At 44.9% G+C, this 27,216-nt stretch overlaps 2 protein-coding genes across 7 annotated transcripts in view; one reads left to right on the top strand and one right to left on the bottom strand.

Annotated features, from left to right (window-relative positions):
• Positions 1-27,216, bottom strand: part of LOC115500051 (centromere protein P) — a 230,225-nt gene that overhangs the window by 27,454 nt on the left and 175,555 nt on the right. The window lies entirely within an intron of this gene.
• The window catches only part of ECM2 (extracellular matrix protein 2), a 32,764-nt gene continuing 20,328 nt past the window's right edge, over positions 14,781-27,216 (top strand). For 2 of the 5 annotated variants that reach the window (XM_030294361.1, XM_030294356.1), the window contains exons 1-3: positions 14,781-14,847; positions 15,164-15,213; positions 16,263-16,316. The gene's annotated coding sequence lies outside the window, so the exon portion shown is untranslated. Of the gene's footprint in view, positions 14,848-15,112; positions 15,214-16,262; positions 16,317-27,216 lie in introns of those variants that run through there. The other 3 variants (XM_030294357.1, XM_030294360.1, XM_030294359.1) reach the window with 3 other exon arrangements.

The following is a 27,216-nucleotide window of genomic DNA, read 5'->3' as shown; positions in this document are numbered from 1 at the left end:
TACCTTGACTTCCATGAAAATAACTTCCTTGTATTTCTTTATAATTTTCCACTTCCGCGTGCAACCCTACACACCACACTTTAGCCTCACCCATTTTTTAAACCCTCTGTGGACGGAATCATAGAAGTACTGCTTCTCGTGTTGCTTCTGTTGCCCAGGATTTTCTTTCTGAGATTCCTCCATTATTTTGTGTGCAACTTCAAGTTTGTTCTGTTCAGTTCTCAACAGTATTTCACGATGTGAATATATCACAATTTATCACTTCTTCCATTCTACTGTTAAAAGAACATTTGGGCTATTCCCAATAAAGCTGCTGTGATGCTCTTGTCTGTGTGTGTTTCTGGATACACGTGTACATGTGTTCCTTTTAGATTTATACCTATGGTGTGTGCCTCTTCAACTTTTACAGACGCTGTCAGAGTGTTTGTACCAGTTTATGGTGAAGCAGCAACTGACCTCACACCTCACACCTCAGCAGCTGACCGTCAGCACTGTAACTGTTACTCACTCAGGTAGGTATGCAGTGGTATATCACGGTGATTTAAAATACATTCCTCCAGGGGCGCCTGGGTGGCGCAGTCGGTTAAGCGTCCGACTTCAGCCAGGTCACGATCTCGCGGTCCGTGAGTTCGAGCCCCGCGTCGGGCTCTGGGCTGATGGCTCAGAGCCTGGAGCCTGTTTCCGGTTCTGTGTCTCCCTCTCTCTCTGCCCCTCCCCCGTTCATGCTCTGTCTCTCTCTGTCCCAAAAATAAATAAACGTTGAAAAAAATAAATAAATAAAATACATTCCTCCCTTATTTTACCAGTGAAGTTGAACACTTTGAATCTTGATTTCTGTGAACGGTTTGTTCAAATTGCCTGCCTATTATTTTACTGGGTGTTCTTCTCTACTGACTTCTGGAGTTCTTTACGTATATTGCCTGGGATATACCAAATGCTCAATAAAATGTACGTGCCATTCAATGTACCCACACCTACTTCATGACTCTTAAGGCAGTAAGGTAGCCATTGTATAGATGTACAGTATATCCTAATGTAACCAATCTTCCATGGATAATCTTTTGGGTTATTTGTAGTTTTTCATTATTTTATACACTACAATGAATATCCTTGTAAGATATTTTTGTACATTTGTGCAGAATTTTTTGTTAGATAGAATCTGAGAAGAATGGCTTAACATTTAGAAAAGATGGATGAAATGATCTATATAAAGAATTAACCAATTTAAATTTCTATCAACACTGTGTGAAATTGATTATCCTGGAGAGAATTTAAGATTTTTCTTCTGGGAGCACTTGGCTGGCTTGGAAGAAGTGTGTGACTTTTGATCTCCAGGTTGTAGGTTCAAGCCCCACGTTGGGTATAGAGATTACTTAAGAAATAGCATCTTTTTAAAAGGTGTATTTGTTTATTTTTGAGAGAGAGAGAGAGGGAGAGAGGGAGAGAGGGAGAGAGAAAGACAGAGAAACAGAGCGTGAGCCAGGAAGGGGCAGAGAGAGAGGGAGACACAGAATCTAAAGCAGGCTCCACGCTGCCAGCACAGAGCCCCACGTGGGGCTCGAACTCATGAACCACGAGATCATGACCTGAGTGAAATTCATGACACTTAACCGACTGAGCCACCCAGGGGCCCCCAAAATAAAATCTACTTGCTGTGCTTCTTGTCAACCTTGCCCAGGGGAAGGACTGGCTGCATGTCACGGTCTGTGGCCTCCTTCAGTGCCATCCATCCATGAGCCAAAGGGTCTCTCTGTTGATCTGCAGACCGATTACATTATCTTTCTCCACAGCCTGTGTTTACCCCAGGAAATGGCCCTCCCAGCTCACAGCTATTCACACTGGAAACCTGGGCTTCATATATTTGATTCCTCCTCCTCCCCTTCCCCTCACCCAACTAAATCTTCGATCTTGTTGATTCTACCTAATTATCTAATTATCTCTTGAATCTCCTTCCTCTCCCTTGAATCCCTGCAATGTTTCTGTCTCTAGACGAGGGCCTTCCCTTCACTTCAGAAGCCACGCTGTGCAGTTCTCTTCGTGAAACGCACAACTGGTTCTGCTCCTGCCTTTGGGAAAAGCCCCAAACCATCAACGTTGCTTCCGAAATCTGTGGGGATGCGGCTGCTTCTCGCCTGCACTCACGCCTGCAGATCTCACAACTACCTTCGTTTCCCACGCTGTGCTCTCTGCCGAGAATATTCTCACCTCACCTCTCTGTACCCAAACACTTAAGTATCCTTTGAGGTTTGGTTTACATGTGACCACAGTCGTATTTAATACTTGCATCTGTTAGGTCTGAGATGACTCCCAGACCTTCAAATAGACATGTCAAGAAAGCAGCTGGAAATTACTGCATCCAGGTGGCACACAGATGATCAAATTCACCTGGAGAGAAATTATAGCTATAGAAGAGGGTCCAGGCCTGAAGTCAGATGGAGGAGGAGGAGGAGGAGGAGGAGGAGGAGGAGGAGGAGGAGGAGGAGGAGGAAGATTACAGGAGACATCGAAGGGGCTGGGAAGACCAACAGGACTAAGGGTTGGAAGGAGGGGGACCACGTGTCCTCTGCTGACCTGCTGGGAAAACTCCACACAGGTATCTCCTGCTCCTGCTTGTTTCTGTAACATGCCATACCCCCCACAGCAATGGTCACACTGTGTAACACGGAGGCAGCCATTTGATCCCTCAGCAGAGAGGACTCCCTTTACCGCTAGAGATTATAGCAACCAGCTGAAGACACACTCAGTAAAAACTTGTTCAGTGACTCATCTGCTTATACACCCATGTGCAAATCCTCAAGGATGTCACATACCACGTGGGGAAAATGTATGGAAACTGCTAATCATAATACGAAGCAGGGACAAACGTATGTCTGGAGAGAGTGCCTGGAAAAGCGGGTGCCTCAGTGAGGGCGCGGGAAGAGCAGGCACCAGAAAGCTGAGGCTTGAGCTTGTCAAACAGTGGCTGTCGGGCTCTCGTTTGGGTTTACTGTGAATTTCCCCCAGGTGGCAACACCCCAAGTCTTCGTGCGGCAGAAAGACGCCGGGTGATGACGAGCACCGTGTCCAATACTGTCATGTGTGTATTGCTTGTCTCAGCAGCTGGTGTGGATGATTTCAGTCCTTACGTTCTGTAGCAATACCTAAATTTTCTATTCTGCCGGGATTCTGGGGGGCAACTAGTTTCGTTCTTTTTTCTTTTTAGCGTTTATTTCTTTTTGAGAGAGAGACAGAGTGCGAGCAGGGGAGGGGGACACAGAAGATGAAGAGGCTCCAGGCTCTGGGCTGTCAGCAGAGAGACTGACACAGGGCTCGAACCCACAAACCGTGAGATCATGACCTGAGCCGAAGTTGGATGCTTAACTGACTGAGGCACCCAGGCGACCCAGTTTTGTTCTTTTTAAAATCGGAGTTTCATCTGGGCAAACTAAGAAAAGAACTTAAGGAGCCTGCTTCAGATTCTGTCTTCTTTTCTTTCTCTCTGCCCCTCCCCCACTCGTGCTCTTTCTCTCTCTCTGTCTCTCAAGAATAAACATTAAAAAAAAGAATAGATGGACACTTAGAAGAACAAATTCTTTAAAAAAAAGAACTTAATTCAAACACAATATCCCTGCGCATGCACAAAAGCCAGTAATGTCCAGAACACTCGTCTTATAAAAACCACATAAATCCTTGACAACGGTCTGAAGACTGTATTCATGTATCTGGCAGAAATAAAATTAAGCTTTCTCTTTAAGCATGGAAATACAGCATAATAAACGAGGTTAACGTGGATTTTTTCCTACCGCTGGACAAAGATTCAAGTGGAAAGGAACAGATGACATCACCCGCCAGTAATGAGGAAAAACTGAGGCTGTGGACAAACACACTAAGTTCTGATTTATTAAACCTCAAGCAGGCTTCACTTTATCCCCCATGAATGATGGTTTACACTGGTTGCCAAAGTCTTCATTTTTACTAAATATCTTTGTAAACGCTGTGGTCGCTCTGGTCCAAAGCCATCTCCCTCAGACAGTGTATCAGTGGAAAAGAATCCCCATTCCCAGCAAACGTTAAAGCTGCCATATGCGTGATCTTCTCGCAAACCTCACGCTAAGCATGGGTTTCAGGGTCTGCAGAAAATTACAGGAAGGGCAGGTTCTGGAGGCTGGGGCCGGAATGCCACGTCCAGAGCGCCAGAGAAAAACACGTGCTTTAGGGGTGGACAGTGGCCTCCCCCAAAGACAAGAACCTGTTTCCGAGGGTGGGGCCCACCAAGCGGCACTGGGGGTAGCTCCCCAGATCAGCTGGACCCTGACGTCTGCGGCCACTGTTGCCCCATCTGCTCTCTGGTTCTCATCCCCAGCCATCTGCCTCCTGTGGCTGATGGAGAGGACAGCTCTCCTGCCTACGTGTCTGCGGGGCATGGTGTGACCCCGGGGTGTGTGGGGCGGGGGCCCGCGGGGGCCCGCGGACCAGGGGCTCCAGCCTGACAGTGGTGGGGCCGCTGCCCTCTCCCCCATGTCTCAGCAAGTCAGGCCAACTAGTGACCCCCATGAAGCGCTGGTTTCCTCTCTTCACCTCGGTAATGCCGCGGAGGATAGAACGTGTGTCACTGGGCTGAAGGCGGCCTCGAGATCACATGTATAGCGTGCCCAGAGAGAACCGGGGGCAGACTGGAACATCTTAATGCTGCTCCCTTTGCTTCCCTCCCGTCCCGTCGCACACAGGGTTTGCAGGGACAGGTGAAGACCCGTTCTGCCAATGCTCACACCAGAAATGTCTCGACAAGACTATTTAAGTGCTGAGTGATATGCATTACACTTTCAGCAGTGAATGTACGCTCTTATGGCAAAAAATCACCTAACGGTAGTTTTTAAGAATGGAAATTAACTGTAAATACCAAATGTGGGGGGTTTTTTTTGGTACAAAATTTCTTCTGTAACCTTTTCCTTGAACTCCGGTCAGAATATCACAAGTGTCAAAATGGGCTGGTTTGGATCTAAGCAAAACAACATACTGGCTTTGGGGACAGGATACAAATGAAAATCTCCAAACAAGCCTAAACTTTAATAAACAGCTGTGAAAAGCAGAAACTGAACTACGTTTGAAAATTCCTCCAAGCAGGACGGCAGTGTCTGGGCACCACTGTGAACTGTCTACAATAAAGCACACAGGAGGGATCACAAGTTTTGCGGGTAGAGAGGGCATGCTGTTCCTCCGAATGTGCTGACGCGGTGCTGGGAGAGGCCCATGCCAAGCTGACCAAAGGCAAGCCGGCAATTTGAAGAGAAAGCTCAGGAAACACTTGAGAACTTAGCACAGATCTGTGGCTCACGGGCATGTGTCGGAGCAACGTGATTAGTGCCGGGTCGTGTCTGCCCAGTGAAGGGACAAGATCATGGAGGAGAGCAGGATGGGTCGACGGGGCCAGGAAAAAGACGATGAGAAAGAAAAGCAGAAAGGCAGAGGGGAGAGTGGACGGACTTCCAAGGATCGGGCAATCAGTAAGAAAATGAAGAGTTGGGAGAAGGCTGAATGGGTGGTCGTGGGGCCGCCAGGACGTTAGTAAGGTCACTTCCACGGGGGCCACAGGAACCACACAGCACGTGGAACAAGTGGGAGGGCAGCAGGGGAGGCATTTCCTGTAGTTTTCCGGAGCTTGAGGAAAAAGTGGGACGAAGGAATGGACGGCAGTCTGAGCACGGCCAGACGGGACACAGAACGTTCTCTCTGGCTGACAGAAGCTTGTGTGTTTCAGTGGGCGAAGAGCAAGTGGCCATGCTCCTGTTCAAGGGCCCCGTGTGCGGGCTCCACCGTGACCCCACTGAGACGCAGTCCCTGCTACGTCCAATACCCTCTTAAGATGGCTGAGTCACTCAGATTTAGGCTGAGTCCAAAAAGATGGCCGCATGGGAGGTGTGAGTTCAGGACAAGAGCACAGTGGCCCAGTCGAGTTCACGAAGAGGCTCGGCAATCCTGCACGAGGGGCCGCTTGCTTCTCCTGTCTGCCGGGTGTTCTGTCCCCCAAGCCCCATAACCTCGGACAGTGTCCCGGGTGTCACACTCTCAGTAGCGCTACCCTGATCTCGAGAGCAAAGTACATTGGGAAACATATGGCACCTCGGGGCACCTGGGTGGCTCAGTCAGGTAACCATCCGACTTGACTTCAGCTGAGGTCATGATCCCAGGGTCGTAGGATTGAGCTTCTGCATCGGGTTCTGTGCTGACAGCATGGGGCCTGCTTGGGATTCTCTCTCTCTCTGCCCCCCCCCCCGCCCCTTCTCTCTCTCTGCCCCTCCCCCACTCACACATGCTCTCTCTCTGTCTCTCTCAAAATAAATAAACATTAAAAAAAAAAACCCCATGGCATCACAGAAGACATCATTTTGGGGAACTGCATCACAATGAAACCACCACACCAAGTCCTTACCATGTTCCTACAGATCTCTACCCGGAATATTTTCTTCCTTGAAAACTATGGTGTCCACTCATGGTCGGCTTCCCGTCTTAGTCCCATACTTAGACTGGGCATGAGGGGGTCTCTGAACTGGGTCCTCCTCTGGCCATGCCCTCCTCACTAGGCAAGGTGCTTCCTCCTTGAGATCACGCGTAGGGCTCAGACACCAGAGCTCCCGCCCAAATGGCTTTGTTTCCAGGTCCACGCAAGCCCCTTCCCTGGCTCACTCACCCTGAGGACATACTGCGACGCTGTGTGAGCAACCCTGGCCTAAAGGGTTTGCCTATACAGGCTGGGTATTCCCACAAGGAGGCGACAGCACACAACACAGGGTGGGAGGTGTGGCAGACCAGCACCCACTCCTTCCTGAGCCACCATGTTACCGCGCTGTAGAGGCGAATTCTGAGTTCAGGATTCTAACTCTGAGCCCAGCTCTCTGGGCCATTATAAAGGATATTTGAGACGGGAGGAGAATGCCCCCAGCATCCTCGAGTAGACCGATGTTTGCTGGTTTGTCTCCACACCCAGATGTAATGCAGGGGAAGGCGCCCGTGTGTTCCCACCTGACACGTTCGGCATGGAGATTCAGGCACTGCCCCATAGGCCTGGGACTTCTGGGGGAGGCTGCAGACCGAGTGGAGGGCAGGGCTGACAGAGGTCCGGTGGTCCCAGTGGGCCATTCATTCTACTAGGCTTGCACCTGAGCACTATCTCAGGGAGTGAGGGGAGTCCCTAAGAAGGCAGACCTCCTGGGGCCCGTGACGTGCCACACCACCCCGAAGATCACGGAACCTCATCAGTGTCTCAGAGGCCCCTGTGTGGCATTCCCAACAGAAGGACTTTCCAGTCATGCGGACTCGTAACCTCGCCAGGCAGTTGAGGCAACAGGTCTGGTCATGAGGCCTGTCTGCCTGTCCACTCCACAGAGCCCAAGTCAGCCTGTCCGTGTTTGTCCACGGACCCTGGCTCTGGTCTCTGGAGGGCAACAGGACAGTGTGGTTTCCTCTCTGCAGTGTCTCGGTCCCTGTCAACAGCCATGCTGGCGGAACCACTTCTCTCCCACGTCCAGGAGCCGAATTCGAGTCCCACTGCAAGTTGTGGGCAATCCACCCTAATCACTGCAGCTCCTCGTGATAAGAGCTGATGTGTGGGACAGAAAGCCTGTTGCCTATTCTGCTTCAAGACTGGCCTGGCTTTTCTTAGATCCCTGTATTTCCATACACATTTTAGAATTCGACAAGTTCCACCAAAAAAAAAAAAAAAAAAAAAAAAGTGGGGGAGGTAATCTGTTAGGATTTTGATTAAGTTGCATCACATCCAATCAGTTTAAGTAGAAATGGTATCTTTGTCGGGGCGCCTGGGTGGCGCAGTCGGTTAAGCGTCCGACTTCAGCCAGGTCACGATCTCGCGGTCCGTGAGTTCGAGCCCCGCGTCAGGCTCTGGGCTGATGGCTCAGAGCCTGGAGCCTGTTTCCGATTCTGTGTCTCCCTCTCTCTCTGCCCCTCCCCCATTCATGCTCTGTCTCTCTCTGTCCCAAAAATAAATAAACGTTGAAAAAAAAAAAAAAAAAAAAAAAAAAAAAAAAAAAGAAATGGTATCTTTGTGATCCTGAACGTTCCATCCCCGGGGGTGGTACCTCCCCTCCCCAAACTGTCATCTGTAATTGTCTTCCAACATTTTCTCCGAAAAGATCTTGCTCATCATTACTTTAATTTATTCGTAAACACTTGTAATATTCTTGAATATATCTGATGTTTAAAACACATCGTTCCCTTTCTCTTGTCCTCTAACTGTAGGAAGAAACAACTGATTTTTATACATTGTGCACCTGCAAAACACTTTATATGATTTAATGATTTATCTCAAAGTTATGTTTTAATTTCATATATAGAAGCATATCATCTGGGGCTGGTAAAAATTTTTCCTTCCATTACCTATTTTTTTTTTTCTTGTATCTCTTTTTTCCTTATTTTTCTTGCTTTACTGCACTGGCCATGACCTTCAGTGGGCCTGTCTTCTTCCCAGAAAGGGAAACATTTCAGTATTTCACCGTTGAGTATTTTTTAAATAACAACTTTGTGGAGATATAACTTACAAACCATAAAAGTCACCTTTTTAAAGTATACAATTCAGTGGTTTTTAGTACATTCCTAGTGGGGAGCCATCCCACTGCCTACTTTTGACACATTGTAGTCACCCCATAAAACATACTCCGTTTCCCCCGACACTCTCACCCACTCCCTCCCTTCATGGATGGGCTTGTCCTGGACATTTCATGTGAATGGAATCATGCCGTTTGTGTCCTCTCACAAGTGTCTTTTGCACGGAGCAGTGTGTTTTTGAGGTTCCTCTACACAGCAGGTATCAACGCTTTATTCCTTTTTACTACCAAGTAATATTCCACCGGGTGGATGGACATTTTATTCATCCATTCATCAGCTGATGGACATTTGGGTTGTTTTCACATGTTGGCTGTTAAGAACAGTGTAGCAATGAAATTAGAAATTCATGTGTAAGTTTTCATGTAGCTATATATTCCCACTTCTCTTGGGTACGTAGCTAAAAGTGGAAGTGTGTGTTTTGCAGACACTGTCAAACTAAGGAATTTCTTCCATTTCTAGTATGCGAAAGCCTTATTTCACTCTCCTTTAAACATTAACATGACGGGGCGTGTGGGTGGCTCAGTGAGTTAAGTGTCTGATTCTTGACTTCAGCTCAGGTCATGACCTCACTGTCATGAGATCAAGCCCTGCCTCGGGCCCCGTGCTGGGTGTAGGGCCTGACATCCTCTCTCCCCTGCCTCTCCCCCATGCACACACATGCTCTCTCTCAAGAAAACAAAACAAAACACATAAACATGATCATATAATGTCTTTTTCTGCTGTTATTTTTTGCTTGTTTTTTGTTTGTTCGGGTTTTATTCTTTTTTTTTTTTTTTTTTTTTTTTTTTTTTTTTTTTCAACGTTTATTTATTTTTTGCGACAGAGAGAGACAGAGCATGAACGGGGGAGGGGCAGAGAGAGAGGGAGACACAGAATCGGAAACAGGCTCCAGGCTCTGAGCCATCAGCCCAGAGCCCGACGCGGGGCTCGAACTCACGGACCGCGAGATCGTGACCTGGCTGAAGTCGGACGCTTAACCGACTGCGCCACCCAGGCGCCCCTGTTCGGGTTTTATTCTTAAATCAACCAGGTATTTCTTGAATAAGCCCAATGTAGTCATGATGTATTATCCTATTTATATATTGCTGGATTTTACTTTTGTGAATCTATGTTCAGTAGTGAGCCTGGTCTATAATTTTCCTTTTCTATACTACCCTTGTTGGGTTGTTGTATGGTTATGCCTTAAAACACTATTCAGGGGGCACCTGAGTGGCTCAGTCAGTTGAGCGTCCGACTCCGGCTCAGGTCATGATCTCGTGGTCCTGTGAGTTCGAGTTCTACATCGGGCTCTGTGCTGACGGCTCAGAGCCTGGAGCCTGCTTCAGATTCTGTGTCTCCCTCTCTCTCTCTGCCCCTCCCCTGCTCACGATCTGTCCCTCTGTGTCTCAAAAATATATAAACATTAAAAAAAATTAAAAAAACTACTGCTCAATAAAATTTGTTGATGAGTAATATAGGCCTGTGGTATTCTCTGTGGGAAGGTTTGAAATTATGAATTTGACTCCCTTAATAGTTACAGACAATTCAGATTTTCTCTTTCTTCTTACGGCAGTTTCATAATTGTATTTGCTAGGAATTGTCACATCACCTAAATTTGCTGGCATAATGTCGATAATATGCTCTTGTGTTCTTATTTACTTATATCTTTTTAGAGAGAGAGAGAGAGAGAGCGCGCGCACAAGCAGGGGAGAGGGGCAGAGGGAGCGAGTGAGAATCCCAAGCAGATTCCACGCTCAGTGTGCAGCCTGATGCGGGGCCCGAACCCACAACCCTGGTATCATGACCTGAGCCACGATCAAGAGATGGACGCTCAACTGACTGAGCCCCGCAGGTGGTCCTCCTCTTATGTTCTTTTAACTGCTCTCAGAATCTATACTGACAGCATTTTCAAGTCCTCACACTGGTAACCTACACTCTTCCTCTTTGTTCCCGAATCTGACTTGCTACCGACTTTATTAGGTTTATTTAAAAAAAATCCAGCTTTTGGCACTGGAGATCTTGTCTGCTGTATGGGTGTTTTCTATTTCATCGACAGTTTTGCTTCTTGGCATTTCTGGTGGTCTCCCCAAGGGCATAAAGCTACCCAGGACCTCTGAGGTCTGCTGTGCTCAGGGTCTCATTTTTTTTTTTTTTTTTTTAACTGCATTGCCAGGGGCAACCGGATGGCTCAGTCAGTTGAGTGTCCAACTTCAGCTCAGGTCATGATCCCGTGGTTCATGAGTTTGAGCCCCGCATCGGGCTCTGTGCTGTCAGCATAGAGCTTGGAGCTGCTTCGGATCCTCTGACCCCTCTCTCTACCCCTCCCCCTGCTTGTGTGTGTGTGTGTGTGTGTGCGCGCGTGCACATGCACGGAAGCGTGCTCTCTCTCTCTCAAATATAAATAGAAAAACATTAAAAAAAAAAAAACACACCTACAATGGTGATTTCAAAATGTTTTTATAGTGATCAAACTTTTCCGGTCTTTGATGGTAAGGTTCAGAGTCACCCAACCTGCCAATATTTGGTACAGAAAACTGATTTACAATTGTGCTGTAAAAATTCATGGCACTTGCATGTATTTGCATTAACTATTCCGGAGCATGGAAATCATTTTAAAAATAAAGTGACAGAGAGGGGCGCCTGGGTGGCTCAGTCAGTTAAGCATCCAACTTCAGCTCAGGTCACGATCTCATACTCCGTGAGTTTGAGCCCCGCGTTGGGCCCTGTGCTGACAGCTCGAGGCCTGGAGCCTGCTTCAGATTCTGTGTCTCCCTCTCTCTGACCCTCCCCCATTCATGCTCTCTGTCTCAAAAATAAATAAACATTAAAAAAAATAAAGTGACAGAGAAATGGGCATTCTGTGTATTTATGGTGGGAGTACACACATTACAGGACCTTTGTAGAAGCACACACCAAAACTCGAAGGAGAAACTGTCCAAACACCCGTTGACCACATCACAGCACATTCCCACATCAGCACTGCCCGTAAATGTACCCCTTCCAGGGGGCAAGTCGGTGACAGCAGATGGAACAACCATCACGCCCCGTGGTGTGAAGTGGCCGAAGGCACTTGTGGCACGGGGCGGGCGTCACAACAGCCTGAGGAGGCAACACCCATTTCTGAGAAGAGCCTCTTTAAACCTGTCAACAAGTAGCTTTATCTTTGAAGTTGTTGCATGGGAAGCAACCACACCCATATAAGAAAAACTAACTCATCGGTATCCCACAGCCCAGGGGTAAAAACACTGAAAAGGTGACCTTACTCAAACATGTGTTCTGGAGGCTGAACCCACAGCAGCCACGCTTGTGGCCCAGGCGCTGGGGGACCCGCTCACACCTGCATGGTGACAGACACCAAGCTGCAGAGCAGCTGTCAGGGCCAAGTCTCAGGACACAGTTACGGCTGCAATAATACAGGGGAGGAGACCTCGAATACCAGGATTTTCCATGTACTATGTGGTTAAAATAGTTTCTGCGGAAGGATTCACATAACAGTCCATGAAGCCACAAAGTCAGAGCGGGGACCTCAGAAACCAGAGTCCTGGTCTCTGCGATGCTGTCAGACTTGGCGTCCGTAACTCCTGCCTTTACACTGCTACTTTAAGTTACTTCTCATTGTTTAAATTCTTTTTAATAGTTACTTTTTTTCCCCTGATCTGGTTATGAAAGGCTAAAAATGTTATAAAAGGACAGATTACATAGTAAAACCCCTGCATAATTCCATCACTCAGAGGTAACCATTATCAACAGTCTGTTATTTATTCCTTGTTTATTCCTTCCTGTCTGTTCTCCAGGAAGGTGCTACACAGTATACATTATTAGAAGGTAAGATAATACAGCACGTGTACTGTTTTGACATTTCTTTTTTCTTCTTGGTACATTGTGGACAACTTTGCCAACCGGTGTAACAGTTACTTGTCTCTCTACTGGCTTAGGGCAGTCCACTGTTCCCTGTCCATATACTAGTGGGTTAATTCCTTCCCTTTTATGTTACAATGTTTCCAAGTACTTTCCTGGATGCACAGATGTACAGTTAAAGATGTTTCTATAATGGATCCCAAGGAATCAAATGCTGGGACAACAAACCGCTACAAAGAGTGTAAAGGTTTCTGTTTGTCTTAAACACTGTCCAACACTGAGTTCATCAACATTTTTTTCCCTCCCCAAACAGTGTATTTCAACAAATCAGGTGCCCCCCCCCGCCTTTTTTTTTTTAAAGAGAAGATTCAGATTGACAGCAAAACAGAGAGGGAGGTACAGAGAGGTTTTCCATACATTCCCCATCCACCCCTTATATGTGACCTCATCTATTACCAACACCCCCCACTAGCGTGGTACATTTGTTGCTACTGATAAGCCTGTACTGACATATACTAATCACCCAAGCCCATAGGCTACCCTGAGGTTCACTCTTGGTGGTGCACATTCTATGGGTCTGGATAAATGTATGACGACATGTATCCACTATTATGATCATACAGGGTAGTTTCCCTGCCTTCACGGTTCTCCGTGCTCTATTCATCCCTCCCTCTGGCCTAATCCCTGGCAACCCCTGATGTTTTACTGTTTCCACAGTTTTGTCTTTTCCAGAATGTCATATAGTTGGAATTGTATAGTATGCAACCTTTCAGACTGACTTCTTTCACTAGTAATGCACATTTAAGGTTCCTTCATGGTTTTTCATGGCTTGATAAGAGTATTTCCTCTTAGCATTGAAAAATATTCCATTGTCTGGATGGATCACAGTTAATTTACTCGTTCACCTACTGAAGGGCATCTTGGATGCTTCCAAGTGTTGGCACTATGAATAAAGCTGATGTAAACATCTGTGTGCAGGTTTTTGTGTGGACATAAGTTTTCAACTCATTTGGGTAAATACCAAGGAGCAGGACTGCTGGGTCACAGATTAAGAGTATGTTTAGTTTTCTAAGAAACGTCACACTGTCTTCCCACATGGCCGCGCCATTTTGGATTCCTACCAGCAAGGAATGAGAGTTCCTATTGCTCCACATCCTCGCTCGCATATGGTGTTGTCGGTGTTTTGGATTTTTGCCATTCTAGTAAGTGTGTAGTGGTATCACACTGTTGTTTAATCTCTAAAGCCCTTTTCTTTTCTGATTGTGTGTGAGCGTTTTTGGGAAGGAAGGTGGGGTCCTATCGCTAATAGGAGAATCTTCCCAAATGTTTCGTAATCCTGAGCTATCTGCTCACGACTAACAGTATAGGGTTAAAATGCTGACCAAACCATATCAGTGGGGATGATCAATTTTGTCTTTATAGTGGGTTGTGCCAGTGGTGGGCTTAGATTCTGAACATGGGGGTTCCTGCTCCACCAGCCACCCAAGCCCAGTGGATGAGAACACAGGTTCAGTTTAGGGGCAGATGCCTAATACTCACAACAAATGATGGAGACATCCGGAGGACTGGGGTCATCTAACCTGCTACTCTTAAGTGCAGTCTCTAACAAACGTCACCATTCCCAGCATTTGGAATTTCTAAACCTGTGGGGAACACCCACAGAGCTATCCTGTCCCATACACTTGGGCTGCAGTGTTATCTGTCAGAGTCGCTGTGCCTTTAATCTTTAAGGAATTTCTCAACATTTCTTCTAATAGTACTAATTATTTTGCATATATATACATATATATGTAGTTTATTTTAAGGAATTTGGATGGCCCACGTGTGTAGTCAATTATCTTGATTTGATCTACCCAGGTCATTTTAAGATTTTGGAAAAACAAAAATGTAGCTCTTCTCTGTCAGAAAATTTAGACACCTGATGTAGAATAGTAAGAATTTAAAAATAGCCACTAAAAAATTCCCTAGTCTGTGACAGGCACTTCACATAGGGTATTCATTGCATTGGCAGGGTAGGTGTCATCATCCCGGTTGTACAGAAGGATAAAGTTTAATCAGAAACAACAGTAACTCATCCAAGGTCCCCATAAGCAGCAGTGTGAGCCTGGAACCCTGACCGCTCTCTGACCTGCTCATTTGCAGACAGAAAAAACTGAGGCCAGAGTAGACAACCAATTCGCCGGAGTAACCATCATCAGAAGGCTCAAAGCTCCTTTGCACATTTTCTCCTTACTGCTTCAAGGCTGGAAGTTACATAATTTCAGTGACATTAATATGTAACAGCTCTGTGCTTTGTTAACAAGGCTGCCTGCGGACTGGGGGAGCAGGCAGAGGACAGCGAGCTAACCCCACTAAAGGCACCCCAGGAACGCACGGTCCTCCACGTGGCAACAATGGCGTCTCTGTAGTCTGGTAAAGCTCAAGGGGTACCGTGGAGGCTGGTGTGGACTTAGAGGGACACCACATACTTCTTAATGAGCCTCTACTGCTCCTCCGGTTTCTCTCCCCCTGCCTCTGCTTTCTGCTTCTGCTGTGATTGAGAACAAATATTTCCCTTGGTAACCGTCTTCCCTGGTTACTCTCTTGGCGGCTCTGCACAAAGATCCGAAAGGCATTTGTTCCCGAGGGAAGCAGTGATTTTCGATTTCACTAAGAAGTCAGCTAGCATTTCTCAACATTCCTCTCTTTCCTTGTTTTAAAGAAAGCTCTGGTTTTGTTTCATTTTCAGCCGGAGACTTTAATGACACCAAGCAGAACCTACTTAGTTTAGAATTTCAGGTAAAAGCTTAAAATTTTAAGTTTCTACTAAGGCATGTGGAATGGTTTTAATATTCGGGTGTTTTATGTTGCAAATGTGTTTAACACTTGAGGAAATTAGCTCTTACTAATAGATTTTAGAAGTTTAAAGTGTACATTATGCTGCTGACTTGTTTTTTTTTTTCAGGATGAATACTTCCCAAGTATTTTGAACTTTTACAGAATTAGGATTAAAGATACTTTTGCAAGTTTAAATATAATTTACATGCTCAACAGAAGTAGAAGTTGGTTTGACAATTACATCCTCAATTTTTAAAACCTAAAAGAACATAAAGTACTAATTAAAAATGTTTTTCATTTTCAGCCTGTTGAGTGACGTTAAAAGGGACAACAGACGTTTCATGGCTTTGTGTAGAAGTTTAAAATTCTCAATGTTATTTTAAAAACTTACTTAACACAGTGGATGAAAAACTTTAAATGGAGATAAACAATAAATTAACCAAGATTTACAGACAGTATTTAATGTTGGGATAAAACAAGAAGGGCTGGAAAGAAAAATGTACTTGATCAAAATAATACCTACTGTGATTTAGAGTACCATAAAATTTTAACTCTAGAAACGTATTTACTCAATTGCAAAGTTGCTTGTTAAAGTAAATATTAAACGCAATGCAAAATTTTATAAATCACTGAAAATAACAAAGGCCTAGGTATCAATTGTAAATTAAAAAAATTTTTTTATTGATTTTGAGAGAGAGACAGAGAGAGTGAGAGCGAGGGAGAGGCAGAGAGAGAGGGAGATACAGAATCCAAAGCAGGCCCCAGGCTCTAAGCTGTCATCACAGAGCCTGACGCAGAGCTTGAACCCACCAACTGTGAGATCGTGACCTGAGCTGAAAGTGGGACGCTTAATTGACTGAGCCACCCAGGCACCCTGACATTGATTATAAAATTGGCAATGAAAGGCCATTTCATAAAACTTATTTAAAATTTTAATGAGACTATTTAGATCCTGATTTTGTTAAAATTAAGATAGCTCTGAAAATTTATTTCTGTACATGTGTATTTAGGTTTCTGGATGAAAGTGAGCCAATTCTGGGGGGTAAGGAGAAAGACTCCGGGAGGTAAGTCCAGGGGGGGGGCCCTGGGGTGAGCAAGCCCAGGCCTGGTCCTGTCAAGCGAGTGTTTCCGGGAGGACAAGGGGCCGCCCGGGTGCTGGAGACCCTCTTGGGCGTCCTCCTAAACCCCATCCAGGGCCGGACTAAATTTGCACCTGGTTCAAGACAGGGCGTCCGCACAGACGACTGTTAATGCAGGACAATGTCCATGAATTCTCACGCAGAGCGCAGTGCACGCTCTCCACCAGAGCCACGTCTCTGGCCCCTCCTGCCGCCCCCATCCTGGCTCTTGGCCCAGCCCACATACTGCCTCCCTCTGTTCCCTGCTCTCTGAAACGACTCCTCCAGGGTCCATTGCCCATTGGCGAAGGGAATGCTCCTTTCATGACTTTTCATGTTAGTTCTACTAAAACCAAAGCAGATCACAAAAACTGGTTCCAATGTAGCTCCAATTCAATGATGTCCAGTAGAGGTTCTGAAGAGGCTGCAGTAATTAGTGGACATACATACTGAACGCAAGTCTGCATGCTGAGGCTGGCGGACAGGACAACCTTGGCGGCGGCTATGTGCGGGGGGCCATCAGCCCAAGGAGGAGAACCCCCTCCTTCAGGCCTCAGGCAGAGGAAGAGCAGGAGAATGAGGCTGCACTGGGGGAAGAGGACAAAGAGGAAGGCAGAGGCACAGTAAAGGACAGCTTGTGTGCAAAAGACAGATGGCCTTAGGCTAAAAGATCCCAAGAAGGATAAACAAACAAAAAACAACCCTACACATTATAGTAAAACTTCTGAATATTAAAGAGTTGAAAATATGAAAAAAAAAAAAACTTTCATAGAGAGAGAGAGAAAAAAAAAGATTTCTCACAAAGAGATAAGACCCAGATTTGGGTTAGATTCTCACCAGTAACAGCAGATACAAGAAGTAAATAGAGGGGTGCCTGGGTGGCTCAGTCAGTTAAGTGTCCGACTTCGGCTCAGGTCATAATCTCACGGTTCCTGGGTTCGAGCCCCATGTTGGGCTCTGTGCTGACAGCTCAGAGCCTGGAGCCTGCTTCGGATTCTGTCTCCCTCCCTCTCTGCTCCTCACCTGCTTGCAATCTCTCTCTCTCTCTCTCTCTCTCTCTCTCTCTCTCTCTCTCAAGAATAAACAAACATTAACAAAAACAAAAAAAAAGTGAAAATGGACAACAGCTATAAAGTTTTGGAAGAAAAGGGTTGAAATCATTATTCTATTTCCAATTAACCAATGATATTTTCTGACACAAGATTTCAAAATTTTTAAAACCCGCAACATTCTTTTAGAGAAAGAGGATTATTTTAACAGAAAATAACAGTAATCTGAGGGAACTCCTGGTTCTGATAATAGCAGACTAAGGAATTCAGAACAAAAGCTGTTGAGAATAATTAGAAGAGAGAGGGAAAAAGCAGGACTAATATTTGGGATAGAACTGAAACCAAATAGGTTTTAAACAACTTTTCTTCTGAAGGCATCTAGAAGGAGGGTCCAGAAGAGGCAGCAGAGAATTAAATGTAGCTTAATTTTTGTATTTAAAAAAATTTTTAATGTTTATTTTTGAGAGAGAGAAAGAGAGCACGTGCGGGCGAGTGAATGGGGGAGGGGCAGAGAGAGAGGGAGACACAGAATCGGAAGCAAGCTCCAGGCTCCTAGCTGTCAGCACAGAGCCTGACGTGGGGCTTGAACTCACGGCACCATGAGATCATGACCTTAGCCAAAGTTGGACGCTTAACTGAGTCACCCAGTCACCCCAAGAATTGGGTATAGCTTGAAAACAGCCTCAGCAGGCAAGAGAGAAATAAAGCCCTAGGAACGGGGCTACGCCGGCAGCAGGATGACAGGGAGGGCGATGCCAGTGAGGTCCCCCGCTCTGGTTTGGGACCCAGTGTGATCCATAAGCAGACATAGCAAGGCTCAGCTTCAGAACATGCAGTCTATAACTGGTAGTGCCCTCACCCTAATGCCTGAAGCAGATGTAAATCCTTCTGGGATAAGAATTTATTATTTAGGCTTCCAAGTATTTCCCTAATTTTTCATTATACAATATCTGGTGCTCAATCAAAAGCCATCAGGCATAGGAAGAAATAGCACAATGCGGCTATAATCCCAGGGAAATAAGACAACAGAAACAGATACATCAAGTGTTCAGAAAGTGGGAGTCTTCAGACATAGACTTTAGGAAGAATGTGATTAACATGTTCAAAAAGTAAAAGACAAGACTGAAAATTTCAGTGGAGAATCAGAAACCATGAGAAGAACTCACTGAAAACTCAAAAACAAAAATCCCACAGTAACAGAAACAAGGAAGTCAACGGACGTATTTAATAGTGGAAGAGAGAATTCATGAACTGCGACACAGGTTAAAAGCATAACCAGGACAATTCACAGGCAGACAGGGATAGAGACGACAAGAGAGGGTAGACGCACTGAAGACACCATGAGGAGGCCATCATGTCTACCAATGTGGCCCTAAACACACTCAGGACAGAAGTAGGAAAGTACTGGGTGGAGAGAAGGGCTGACGAGTCTCCAGGCCATAGATTCAAGAAGTGCTATAAATCCCAAAGGCAACAAAAACAAGAAAATCCTATCTATGTACCATACAGCAAAAGAGCTGAGCACCAAAGCCAAAAAGAAACTCTTAGATAAAGCAGCCAGCAGAAAAAGTTATTTAAAGGAGAAATAGGGGTGCCTGGGTGGCTCAGTCGGTTAAGCGTCCGATTTTGGCTCAGGTCATGATCTCGTGGTTTGTGGGTTTGAGCCCTGTCTCGGGCTCTGGGCTGAAAGCGTCAAGCCTGCTTTGGATCCTCTGTCCCTCTTTGTGCCCCTTCCCTGCTCACGCAGGCTCTCTCTCTCTCAAAAATAAACATTTTTTTTTTTTTTTAAAAAGGAGAAATAATCAGGTGGGCAGATGAATATTCAATCAAAATTAAGGAAACAAGAAGATGTTGGAATGAGATCTTCAAAATGCTGAAACAAAAAGCTTGTCAACCTACAATTCCATGTCCAGCAAATGCATTCTTCCAGAATGACATAAAACATAAGTATTTTCAGATACACACACAAAAAGAAGTGGTCACCAGTAGTCCTGCATTAAAGGAATTACTAAAAAGTGTTCTTAAATCAGAAAGAATGGAACCCTGACAGAAGCCTGAAACCATGGGACGGAATGGGCAGAAAGAAAACAGTGAATGTTCAGGTGACTGTAACACAGGTCGTCCCAGCTGGGGCAGGAGGATTCCCTCCATCGCCCAGCACATAAGGTGTGAAGACATTTCTGCTCGCCATGAGCGAAGGGAAGGTGCTGGCTGCATCTACTGGGCAGAGGCCAGGGATGCTACTGAATATACAAATACAAATTCTCCAACCCAGATGTTAGTGGTGCCAAGGCTGGGAGAGCCTGATCTAAATGACAATCACCATCATCTTCTGAGGACGTCACATGTATCTAGAATTAATGTGACAAGAGTGGCACGGTGCTGGGCTGAGGGACAGAAGGAGGCTGTCCTGGCCTCACATTGTCCAGGAGGACAGAAAGGCTCTGGTTTATACCAGACGTGACAGGCTGAGATGTATGTGGTAATCCCTACAAAGAGCAGAACAGTAAAAAGTGTAAATTACTAACAGAACAAGAAAAACTCAGTCATCAATTTAAAAAAGCAAGCAAGCAAGAAAAACAAAACAAAACAAGCAGGCAGAACGAATAGAAAGCTAATAGTCAGAAAACAGATTTAAACTCAAACATGTCAAGTGTTAACGTTAAATAGAGACTAAATGTTCCAATTAACAAAGATTGTCACACTGCATTAAAAAAATTCCATGATATGCAAATAGAAAGTATACTGAAAATATAAGACTATCAGCTATAATATCTCACAAAGTAGATCTTACGACAAAAAGCACTATTAGCAATATAAAAAGTACCTAATGATAAAAGCACTGGAAAGATCTAACAATTTTAGATTTGAATATACCTATAAACACAGTCTCAAAATATATTAATAAACATGACCAAAGTGACTTATAAATATTAAACTACATTCAAAAATAAACCCAAGGGATAACATAGTTAAAAACCAAAGGAGACTCTATTATTATATTTGTAAACTGAAAATTAAGAATACAAAAATACATCCAAAAGATACATGCATAATATCTATAATCACAAAAAATTGGCAAAGAATTTAAATGTCCATCACCAAACTGTTTAGAGGGGTCATGAAAGACCCAGTAAACTAGAGGGTGGGAAGCTAGGGCCCATTCGCCAAATTCTGTTTTTTAAACAAAACACCATAGTTACATAGTCTTGCCTGTCTGTTCACCTAGTGTCTATAGCTACTTTGGGCTATCGCAGCAAAGCGGAGAAGTTTCAACAGACTGTTGGACCTCAGAGCCTAAAATATTTACCTTCTCAACTTTGGAGAAAAAGTGTGCCTACCCCTTGTACTGAACAATGAATTACGATCAAGGCAATGTGTCTTTTCTGCCTTATAAACATATGCACCATTTTGAGTTTTTAAAACATATACGCTACTTTTACAAATTTGACTATTAAAAAAATTTCAATATTTATTTATTTTTGAGAGGGAGAGAGGGAGAGACAGAGCACAAGCGGGAGAGGGGCAGAGAGAGAGGGAGAAACAGAATCTGAAGCAGGCTCCAGGCTGAGCTGTCAGCACAGAGCCAGATGCAGGGCTTGAACTCACGAACTGCCAGATCATGACCTGAGCTGAAGTCAGACGCTTAACCGACTGAGCCACCCAGGCGCCCCTCAGATTTAAACATTTTAAGAACAAATGATAAAAAAAGACTATGAACTCTGCAGAGAGAAAACTATGTGAACGCGGCCTGTATCTTTATCTTTTAAAAGTTTATTTATTTAAGTAATCTCTACCCCAATGTGGGGCTCAAACCATGACCCTGAGATCAAGAGTTGCATGCTTTTCCCACTGAGCCAGCCAGATACCCCCGTGGCTTGTATTTTTACATTTCTTTGGGCTTTCCTATGGACAACAGACTGGAGCTCAACCTAAGAAGACCCTGTTGACAGAGCTGTCGGAGCCCAGAAGATAATGAATCCCCCACAGCTGGAAACGGAGGAGAGCTTCAAGGACTCACTGAAAGTCTGAGCTGCACACAGCAGAGTGCCACTGTTATAAACGGCCAAGGTTACGAGGACAAAGCTTCACCTGAGCACAACAGAATACAGAATGGAAGTGGGATCATTCCTCAAGGAACACGCAATTCTGGCCACACGAGCGAGCGTACACGTGTGAGACTTGGAAACCGAGCAAAAGAAAACAGCACCTCAGAGTCAGAGTAAACCTTGGGAGGGAGATCATCGTGCGCAAGGGGTCTGTTTAATTTTAGAAGACCACTAGAAGACCCCATCTAGTTAGAATTCATTAGATGTGCCTGTAAACCGCCTGCCTCTGTCTGGATTAAAAACCTCTGTATGAGTTCCTCTCAACAGGGGCTTCTCCATCTAGACACTTCCGACGTGCTGGGCCCTTCGGTTCCTCTGTCGTGGTGGGTGGTCCTGGGCTCTTTAAGACCTCCAGCAGCACCCGGGCCCTCCCACACACGGGGAGTTGGGAGAGCCCCTCCTAACAGTGACTCTGAAGAGAGTCCAGATGCTGCCAAATGGGACCCATGGACAAAACTCTCTGGCTGAGAAGCACTGCTTTCAGTGGTGGGCTGCAACCTTGTGCTGCAAAGTACTTAAATTTTGCAGGCCAAATAAATGTTAGCATCTACTGAAACTACCCAATCACGCTCTTTAGCGGAGAAGTCCCCGAAAGTAACACACAAATAAACGAGCATGGCTGCTCCAATACAACTTTATGTATAGATAATGAAATTTCAATTTATGTGATCTGTCATGAATTATTACTCTTCTTTTAAATCTTAAAACCTTTAAATTTAAAAACACAAAAGCCATCTTAAGCTTGTAGGCTGTACACAAACAAGCAGCAGACTCAGTTTGGCCCCTACGCCAATTTCCTGACTTCTGATCTAACCTGTCAAGCCCAGAGCCTGGTCTCCAAGGACCCCATGATACAACTCCACCTCTGTCTGAGGAAAGTGTGAGATCCTACAACAATGCTAAGAAGTTCACACAACTGGGGATTTTGCGCATTATGTGACAGAGATATGTGATTCCAAATAGCCACCTTCGGACTCCCAACATCAAGGTGGTAGCCCAACCCAACTACAGTGGTGAGGATAGTTGAAAATTAAAGTGCGCATATGTAAAGTGCACCTGTAAAACCATAACACAATCAAGAAAATGAATATATCCATCATCCCCAAAAGATCCCCATGACTCCTGGTAATCTACATGCCCCTGCCTCGAGGCAGACATGGGTATGCTTTCCTACAGAAGAGTTTGTGTTTTCTACAATGGAATTGTGTATATGTCCTTCTGTATGAGACTTCTTTTATTCAACATATTTATTTTGAGATTTACTTATCACTGTTGCTAAGTAGTATTCCATGGTATGGATACATTCCAAGCTGTTTATCCACTAACACATTGATAGACATTTGGATGTCTTCCACTTTTTGTCCAGCACAAAGAAAGCTGCCATGAACATTCACATATAAATATGTGTGTGGACATATGTTTTCATTTCTCTTGGGTAAACAGCAGCAGAATGGCTGGGTAAATGGCAGACGCACATGTAACTTTAAAAAAAACTGCCAAACTGTTTTCCGAAAATGTTTATGCTGTTCTACATTTCCAACAGCGCTGAATGAGAATTCTAGTTATTCTGCCTACTTGTCAACATTTGCTGCGGCTCATCCTTTTAATTTTAGTCATTCTGACGGATGCATGCTGGTGTCTGATTGAGGCTTTAACTTGCATTTTCCCAATGACTAAGGATTTTGAGCATCTTCTCATGTGCTTATATGCCTTGCGTGTCTCTTTGGTAAAGTGTGTTCGAAGCTTTGGGCTTTTAAAAGTTGGGTTTTCTTTTCATGTCAGAACTGTGATACTTCTTTATTCTTTTTTTTTTTTTTTAATGTTTTTATTTATTTTTTGAAGGAGAGAGAGAGACAGAGCATGAGCAGGGGAGGAACAGAGAGAGAGGGAGCCACAGAATTCGAGGCAGGCTCCGGGCTCTAAGCTGTCAGCACAGAGCCCCGATGCGGGGCTCAAACTCACGAACTGTGAGATCATGACCTGAGCTGAAGTTGGACGCTTAACAGCCTGAGCCACCCAGGCGCCCCCTTCTTTATTCTTGATACAAGTACTTTGTTGAATACATGTTTTGCAAATATTTTTTCCAGTATGTGGCATTTTCCTACTATTAACAACATCTTTTGAAGACAAAAAGCCTTTAATTTTGATGAAGTCTAATTAAAAAATAAATATCATGCTCTCTATTGCTGTACTTAAGAAATCTGTGCTAAATCCAAGGTCACCAAAATTTCTTTCTATGTGTTCTTCTACAAGTTTATACTTTTTGCTGTTATATTTATGGTTGATTCTTTGTATGATACATGACTGTGCACCTCGTGCTGACCATGTAGGCTTGGTCTATTTCTGAACACTCTCTTCTGTCCCACTGATTACTTGTCTGTCTTCACATCAGTATCACACTATCTTTATTTCCCCATATTTGTAATAAGTACTGAAAATCAGGTAGTGGTAGTCCTCCAAATTTATTCTTCTCTTTTCCAAAGTTGCTTTGGCTATTGTAGGCTCTTTACATTCCATAAGCAAAAAAGCCTGCTAGAATTTTGACTGGCTTTGTGACAAACTATCGATTATACAATTGAGAATTTAAACCTGAGTCATCTGACCTATACACACAGCACACATACCCTATGCAGTTCTTCCATTTTCTGCAGCAATCCTTCATGGTTTTCAGGGCTGCAATCTTGGACATCTTTTGTCAGAAGTATCTTTAAGTACTTCACATTTTTATGCCTTTATAAATGGTGTTGTATTTTTTTTTTAATGTTTATTTATTTTTGAGACAGAGAGACAGAGCATGAACGGGGGAGGGTCAGAGAGAGGGAGACACAGAATCTGAAACAGGCTCCAGGCTCTGAGCTGTCAGCACAGAGCCCGACGCGGGGCTCGAACTCACGGACCGCGAGATCGTGACCTGAGCCGAAGTCAGCCGCCTAACCGACTGAGCCACCCAGGCGCCCCTATAAATGGTGTTGTATTTTTAACTTTGGGTTTTTTTTTTAAAATGTTTGTTTATTTTTGAGAGAGAGACAGAGCATGAGCAGGGGAGGGGCAGAGAGAGAGGGAGACACAGAATCTGAAGCAGGCTCCAGGCTCCGAGCTGTCAACACAGAGCCTGACGTGGGGCTCAAAACCACAGACTGCGAGATCATGACCTGAGCCAAAGTCGGTTGTTTACCCGACTGAGTCACCCAGGCACCCCTTTGTTTTCTTTACTGTTGTTAGCATGTAGAAATAATCCTGACTTCTGTATATTGATCTTATATCCCGAAACCCTGCTAAAATCAGTTGTAGCTTTTTATGTAGGCACCATGGGATTATCTATATACACGAGCAAGACATTTGTGAACAGTTTCTTTTCTGGTCTGGATACATTTTGTTTCTTGGTCTTACATTACTATACGGGCTAGAATATTCAATAAAATGTTGACTAAAAGTGGTGAGACCAGACATCTTTTCTTTTTCCTGATCTTAAGCGGTAAACATACTTCAAAATCAAGCACGGTATTAGCACTAACTTTTTGATATACGACAGTGATCAGATTTAGGTTCACAACTGACAAATGACATTGATACACCGTTATCACCAAGTCCAGAATTTACATTAGAGCTCACGCTTGGTGGTGTAGGTTCTATGGATTTGGACACGTGTGTAATGGTAGTATCCATTATTACAGTATTATACAGAATATTCTCAGTGCCCTAAAAGTCCTCTGTGCTCCATCGATTCATTCCCTGCCCCTTCCCCCCACCCCCCCCGCACCAACTCCTGGCAGCAACTCTCTTTACTGTCTCCACAATTTTGCCTTTTCCAGAATGTCACAGAGTTGGAATATTACAGTAGCCTTTTCAGATTGGCTTCTTTCATTTAGTGATGTGTGTTTATTTCTTCCCTGTCTTTTCATGGTCCAACAGCCATTTCTTTTTAGTGGTGAATAATATTCCCTGTGTGGATGGACTACTGTTTATCCTTCACCTACTGAAGGACGTCTTGGTTGCTTCCTAGTTTGCTGTAAACATCTGTGTGCAGGATTTTGTGTAGGCCTGTGTTTCCAACTCTCTTGGGTGAATACTAAGAAGCATGACTGCTGGATTACATGGTAAGAGTGTGTTTCTGAGAAACTGCCAAAGTGTCTTCCAAAGTGGCTATACCCATCTGTATTCCCTCCAGCCATGAATGTGAGTTTCTGCTACTCCACATCTTTACTGGCATTTGGTGTTGATTCTGGCCATTCTAATAGATGGGTAGTTGTATCTCATTGTGGGGCCATAGTGGCTTGGGGAAGGCCTGCCTCACCCCCCGAACGTGGTTTTCCATTCACAGTTGTCCTCTGGGATCCCCACAACCTACCCACAGGTTGTGAAGCTGACCTATACTATAGTAGCATCTGATGCTAACAGAGGACTTCATTTCATGCAGAAAGGTTGAATCCAGCGCTCAGAGAGTCTCTGGTCTATTTCCCAAGGTGCCAACAGTCTATGGCCACCTTTTGGCCCTATGAGCCTTCGAAATCCCTCCTTTGCAGCTTGGAAATTTAGTCTGTACGTAACATCACCTTAATGCTCACCATTTCTGCCAGGGCGATGGTTTCTGAAGTTAACAATTTTGTTCTGACTGACAGAGGTGACCAAGGCAGGCTGGTGAGGAGTGGGGTAAATCCCGTCACCAAGCAAGGCTGCTCCTTTACTAACGATCCTGGGTCCCTGGCATTGCTGAGGGTTCAGACTCTCCTCCATACACCCTGGCTCTATCTTGGGGTACTGACAGCAAGAGGACCTGAATGAAGAGCAGAGGGGAGAGCTGCTAGGCCGGGGGGAGGGTGGAGAAACTGACTCTAAGCTCAGAGGCCATGGGTGCTGCAGACCTTCCCTGTAGGACTAACCATGGGCCCAAGTGTGTGGCCGGGTGAATCCGTCAACCGGCCCCACAATCAATCACCTTGTAGAGGGTTACTCTTCACTTTCTCTGCTACCTGACTTCACATGCCCGCACCAATGTGTGTGAGCACAGGGCTACAACCACACTGAGTCCACAGCACCAGGAGTAGAGTATTCATGTCTCCCGTGTGTTTTCAACTTCACCTCACGCAGAACCCTGCACTACCGTTGAGACAGGCTAATTAAGAGTTCTTCTTTGTCCGTCTTATGTCTTTACAACTGATTCTAGTTTCCTGTTAGTTTTATAGGGTGTAGCCGTACCCCCTCATCCCAATAAAGAAAATCATAAAGCGAGAGGATAAGAGAACAAAAAAAAGCACTGGGGGAAAGGACTGTGGGTGGCGCTGGTCAGAGGATGACCTGGCACACAGGTACAGCGACCCCGGATAGCCTCTGAGGACCCACAACACAGTGATCCAGAGAGGACTCAGGAAACCACAGCCTGGAGGCCGTGTCCAACCCACTGTTGTGTACATGGGAGTGTTACTGGCACAGCCATTGCGTACCGTTGTCTGTTTTCACACGATAATGTTCAAGACGAATAGCCTGTAAAGTCCAAAATATTTAATACCTGGTTCTTTATACAAGTTTGCTCATGCTTGGCATGAAGGTAAAGATATTAAAAGTTCTTTGATTTTTATTGGGCAAATAGCCCACACAGATGATGTGTGTCATTTCTCAAAGATGCTGCTGAGGCATACATATGAGCAGTAAGCCCAGTTGTCAAAGGTGAAAACTAGGTAGCACTAAATC

The sequence above is a fragment of the Lynx canadensis genome, chromosome D4 (genome assembly GCF_007474595.2).
Source record: "Lynx canadensis isolate LIC74 chromosome D4, mLynCan4.pri.v2, whole genome shotgun sequence".
NCBI classification, from domain to species: Eukaryota; Metazoa; Chordata; class Mammalia; order Carnivora; family Felidae; genus Lynx; species Lynx canadensis.
This window is presented reverse-complemented; position numbering and strand designations above follow the sequence as displayed.